This window comes from Portunus trituberculatus, chromosome 19 (assembly GCF_017591435.1).
Source record: "Portunus trituberculatus isolate SZX2019 chromosome 19, ASM1759143v1, whole genome shotgun sequence".
In the NCBI taxonomy this organism is placed as follows: domain Eukaryota; kingdom Metazoa; phylum Arthropoda; class Malacostraca; order Decapoda; family Portunidae; genus Portunus; species Portunus trituberculatus.
The window spans coordinates 1479001-1485000 of NC_059273.1; the positions used below are offsets into that span (position 1 = coordinate 1479001).

The window sequence follows — 6000 nt, forward strand, 5'->3', positions numbered from 1 at the left end:
TGCACGGGTGGCGTGAACCATGTTGTCAATGTGATGCATGTTAATGATGAGAATAAATAGCTATTTTCGAAGTGAATAAATTTTCTCGTTATCAAACATCCGTTGCCCTTTCAGGCAGAGGCTTTTAAGACTAAGAGTACAAAATTGCCGCTGATTGGCCGGCCACTGTACACACATCATGTGAACACCACCTCTGTATGTAAACAAGCCAGAAATGAGTCACGCCACCACGATCCACAAACTCACCACCGCTTCATTACTTCAAAGCTTTGTGAAATGTGAAATATTTGTGAAATGTGAAATATTCAGTGGAGTTACTGTAACTTTTATTAGAGCGGGATGAAAAAATGTTCCTCCGAGCAATACGTTCCAAAAGAACATCAATTTAGCCACAGGGGAGAAAAATACATAATATAAAACAAAACACTCGGTGACATATAACAAATGGCTCACTTCACCCACTAGTGTTCACCACTAGCCGCACAAAAATAAACACAGAGTCATGTCAAACCTTTATATACAACTCCCACTCTGCTACATCTCCCCGGCACAGTTAGTTACGAGGGTTCATAATAATTGATATATGTCACCCAACATGCCTTCCCCACCTGCCTTTCCACACGCCGCCCCAGAATTTACAGCACTGCCGGATCTTCATAACAACAACTGCCGATCTGCCACACGTCTGTCAGCTGCTCTGAGTAATTCGACACGCCGTTCTTAGACGCATTACGAGCAGTCAAGTTATTCGAACGAGGCAGGCTGTCGCGTAAAGTTCTCTTAATGTTCTAATACTTTGTTCCATCTATAGCAGTGTTAGTCCCCACCCGCCCCTGGGTTATTGGACGTACACTCATACATCGCAGGCTAATATCACCCACAAATTACCGTGACAAAAAGGACCAATTTGCCTCCTCCGGGCGTGAGTTAGTGGACTGATACAGCCGATCCGGGTTGCCTGTTCTCGTCGAGTGGGTGTGATACTTTTTCTGGTGCCAGTAGCCCTCTCGGCGCCGATCCGGAAGCCCGCTACCATCCTCGGGTATTTGATTTAAAATTATTTCTTTTCGACATATCTATTGGACAGTGCACTTGGCAATAAATTTGGTGCCAGTGGCGATAATGTTTTGATCTATATATTCATTCATTCATGTTTCAATTAGTCAGTCTGTCACCGATGCGTTTGATTCCAAATACTTAGATTTTCAGGTGGGTATTATGTGAGCCTTTGTACCTTGCTTTATAGTATACGAAAAGATTTCGGAGAAAATAAATACTTTGTATATGTAAAAAAATAAATAAATAAATAAATAAACAAAATATATATATATATATATATATATATATATATATATATATATATATATATATATATATATATATATATATATATATTAACTATACTGCTACACACTCAAAAAAGATTTTTGTGTTCTATGCGAAAATATCTAAAAATACCATAAGGCAAAATATAATCAAAATAGCTCTTTTGTGTTGTATGCGAAAATATGTAGACATACTACAAAGCAAGACATACTCAAAATAGATTTTTGTATTGAATGTATTCCAAATACATGTATGTTGAAATAATGGGTTCTCTCTTCTATTACACTACGTACAATTTCGTAAAAATATTTCCACGCCGCCACATTGCCTTCCTTTCCGTCCTTGCATTTATTTTCTGATTTTCCATTGTTATTAGCAAAAATAAATGTGACCTCACAAACCGAACAGAAAATTAGTGGAATAAACTTAGCACGAACATTGCAGGTGCACAAAAATAAACAGGCTCGAGAGACTGGATACGTTTTGGATAGTGATGACCAATGTTTAGTTTTACGCTCCTTTGCATGTCAGCTTGCCTTTAGCAGTTACTATATTTTCACATTTTTTCTTTAAAGAATTTCAGTCATCAAGGGTGAGAGCATTCGACCATATTTCATCTCTTTGTAGACATACCAGATACTAATTTATTACGTATTGTTCTTCTGCTAGAAATATTGCTAATAAGATGAAATAAACAAATATTAATAAAATGTGAAATATAACCACTTAGTAAAAAAAATAAAATAAAAACACGCAATATACACCCACAATACCTTCACCTTCACTCCGCTTAGTCATGCATTAAATCATCCGTCTGCTGGGGCCACCGTGTGATTACTGATATTGCCAATAGAATAATAGAGTTGAGACACACCCCGCCATTAGGAACCAGATATTGTTTATAGATTACGACTTTTTACCTTTCTATGGTCTGTGGTGCTGTGCCTCACTGGCAGATGTTATGATTCCAAGAAGCCTAACTTACTCAGGAGAAGAAAAAAAAGGACGCTAATTATATCGAATTTACAAATTAATAAAGGAAAGTAGAGGGAGGAGGAAAAAATGTGCAGGAGGAGGAGGAGGAGGAGGAGGAGGAGGAGGAGGAGGAGGAGGAGGAGGAGGAGGAGGAGGAGGAAAGGAGGAGGAGGAGGAGAAGGAGGAGCAACAGAAAGAAGAGGAGGAGGAGGAACAGGAAGAAGAGGAGGAGGAGGAACAGGAAGAAGAGGAGGAGGAGGAACAGGAAGAAGAGGAGGAGAAGGAGGAGGAGGAGGAGGAGGAGGAGGAGGAGGAGGAGGAGGAGGAGGAGGAGGAGGAGGAGGAAAAATAGGAGGAGGAAAAATGAGGACACGAATGGAGGAAAGCAAAACTGAAAAATAGAACACGTAGCAACAAGATAGTAATTATTAGATGAACAAAGTAAGAAATTCCACGTTCAGAGAGAGAGAGAGAGAGAGAGAGAGAGAGAGAGAGAGAGAGAGAGAGAGAGAGAGAGGGGCAGGCTTCCAAACAAACACCTGCCTCTCAGTGTCGTTCCCTGGGCTACTTAGGGAGCGGGAAGGTTCCTCTTCGTCTCCGTACTACGCCTCGCCGTGCAGGACTCCAATTAGGCGGTGTGTGCCAGAGGTAATGGTTCGTCTGGGCTGTAATTGGTAAAGAAAGGCTGTTCCGTGCCCCGTTTTAGTGTTGTTTTTGCTGATATTAATGGTATAGTAGTAGTGTCGGTGTTGGAGGTGGCGGCGGTGGTAGTGATGGTAGTGTTGGTGATGCTGTGTTTGTTTGAAAGTGGTGAGGTGATTTACGTATTGTTGTTGTTGTTGTTGTTGTTGTTGTTGTTGTTGTTGCTGCTGCTGTTCCTATTTACTTATTTTCACCACGAGTTCCTTCCATTTTCCTATACCATTAAATGTTAAATAACAAAAAACGGATCAATTAAAACATCGTAAAAAATATGTACGATTGACTAGAATGGTAAAGAAGACCGAGTAACGTCAGGGATGGTTAATCAACGTGACTTGACTGGGAATGGTACTGTATTTATGGCGGTAGGTGTAATCTTTGATATGGACGAGGTTCTTCTGTGTGTGTGTGTGTGTGTGTGTGTGTGTGTGTGTGTGTGTGTGTGTGTGTGTGTGTGTGTGTGTGTGTGTGTGTGTGTGTGTGTGTGTGTGTGTGTGTGTGTGTGTGTGTGTGTGTGTGTGTGTGTGTGTGTGTGTGTGTGTGTGTGTGTGTGTGTGTGTGTGTGTGTGTGTGTGTGTGTGTGTGTGTGTGTGTGTGATCGTGTTTGTGTTCGTGTTCTCAAGTGGTTGTAGTTTATTGCTGTAATTATGATTCATGCACTTCATACACACATAATGATGAACGTAAATGGCATTCCAGTCGCCGCCGCCGAGGTGAATTTTTATTTGTCATTCATTTATCATTAACTTTGCATTTAAACAACTCCTGAATTGCCAAGGAAACGAATTTCTTTACTGCTTAGAAAATCAAATCCTGATTATTTTGTTCCTTACTAAAATAAAAATCAAGTTAGAACATTGTCTATTGATCTTTATCTTCAACGCACTTTTCTATCAATTGATCATTAAGAAAACTCAAAGTAAAGAAATATAAAATTCGTAAATGCTTGTTAATCTAACTACATGTTTTTCTCACAGCTTAATAGCCTAAAGAAATCCATGAGCTCCAGACTTGTTTATCATTACAAGAGAGCATATCGGTCTAAAACTCGATGTAGAATTCTAACACGAACCATATATGAAAGAACGGAGGAACCTTCTCAGCCAGCTCTGCCTAAACCTGTCTTAGGTCATGAATAAAAGCGGTGCTTACATGGGCCTTACATGGTTTGGGTCATAAGCAGTAGCATGACCCACAATAACCACACCTGCCTTACATTATGAGCAGGAGCAGAACCTGGACTGGCTATACATGTCTTGGATCATGAACAGTAGCCAGGCTGTTGTACTTACTGAGCGGGGAAGGTTGGATGTTGCTTCGTTGCCACAAACCAAAGGCTCTGTTTCGTTCCCAGTTGGTCCATTTGTTTCCTGTAACACAAAGGTACTTTTAGGGCACATCGGGTGCACCGGAAGTTTTCAGCAGAAAGTAACATGCACACCTGTATTGCTAACTGTCTGAAAATCCTTTGGAAAAAATCAAAGGTGTAAATATTCGTTTGGACCCAGTTCAGAGCTGTGAGAACCGAGGAGCCACCATTAGGCGTGTATTGGTGCTTGAACAACGTTAGTATGCAGAGGTGGCACGAAATTAATAGGGAGTCTTCTGCATAATTCGCCCATTGCATACAAAAACGAAGCTCAAATTAACAGGAAAAGTGCAACGAAACGCAACACAACACGACATAGTACAACACACACACAGACACGTAAGGGAACGCAAAGTTATCAGTGGTAGGAAAAAGCAGCGACACGTGTGAGGCTGCTCTTTTATACTTTGTTCCTCATATATATATGACTTTTTACCCTCGGATCCACTAATATTGTCTATTATCCATCCTGAAGAGTGGTAGCGCGAGGTAAAAATCAGTACACACAATAAAAAGAAAAAAAAAGGGAAAAGGAAGAGAAAGTACAACCATAACAATTAGGAAAGAAACAGCAGCATTAAAAGTAACAAGAGACTGTTAAGGACAGTGAACAAAGTCATAAAATTGAGAGCTGAGAAAAACAGTACCTTCGTCAAGAGCCAGTAAAGCAGAAAAACATACATAACTGCAAACAGAAACAAGAGACAAACCAACCAAACTCAGAAACAAATAAACCAAACAAGAATAAAAGAAAGTAGTGAACGCAAACAATTCCAAACCACACTGGAGCTTATTTTTCCTGACAGCAAGTTGGCTCAGTTGAATTTCGGTGCCGTATCTACTATATTTCGCATTATTAAGTTAAAACGCACTTCTCCCACTTAATTACAAACCTCTTTTAGCCATTTCCGCTACTGGCTCTGAAGTAACGCAAACTCCACTGCAGTATCTCCCTCGGGAGTATCTCTTCAGTCTTTTATAGTGAACTTAATTGCTTTTGTTTTATCCGACTTTATCACATCCTAATAGCATCCTCAGCGCTGCGAAATTCCGGACTCTACGTTATAATTTCCAATAAGATGAAGTGGAAAATTGTAACTATCATAAGAGACGTTATCCGTAAAAACAATAGACGTGTTTATACTAAGGAATGGAGAGAAATTTATATACTATTCTTTCCGTTGCGTTTGGATGTTATCATTATTAAGGATGAAGATGCACTGCGCCTCCCCGATAGTCACTTCCATCCCTGCAGCCCTTCACACTCTCCGGTGCAGCCCCGTAAGATCGATGGCCAGCCGATCCTCACGTTGACAACAACCGATAAGGAAAGACAATTTGTCGACGCGTCTCGCCACCCACGCTGATAGCAACAGCCATCTTCATAGCTACGCGCCATAGCATCGCACGTCATTACGATGATTTTTCCTTGTGGGAGAGGGGAACGAGTAGGCTTGAGGAGGGAGTGAGATGAGCGTTAAAAATGTGATATTGCTTATATATGCAAATATATATACAGTATATGAGAGAGAGAGAGAGAGAGAGAGAGAGAGAGAGAGAGAGAGAGAGAGAGAGAGAGAGAGAGAGAGAGAGAGAGAGTTTTTATTGAAGAGTCAGAGGATATTTCG

At 40.5% G+C, this 6000-nt stretch overlaps 1 long non-coding RNA gene across 1 annotated transcript in view; it reads right to left on the minus strand.

Moving 5' to 3' along the window:
• LOC123506076 overlaps positions 1-4368 on the minus strand; it is a 374938-nt gene extending 370570 nt beyond the window's left edge. The window contains exon 1 of the long non-coding RNA XR_006675337.1: positions 4296-4368. This is a non-coding gene — a long non-coding RNA (uncharacterized LOC123506076). The remainder of the gene's footprint in view (positions 1-4295) is intronic.
• Between the last annotated feature and the right edge of the window lie 1632 nt (positions 4369-6000).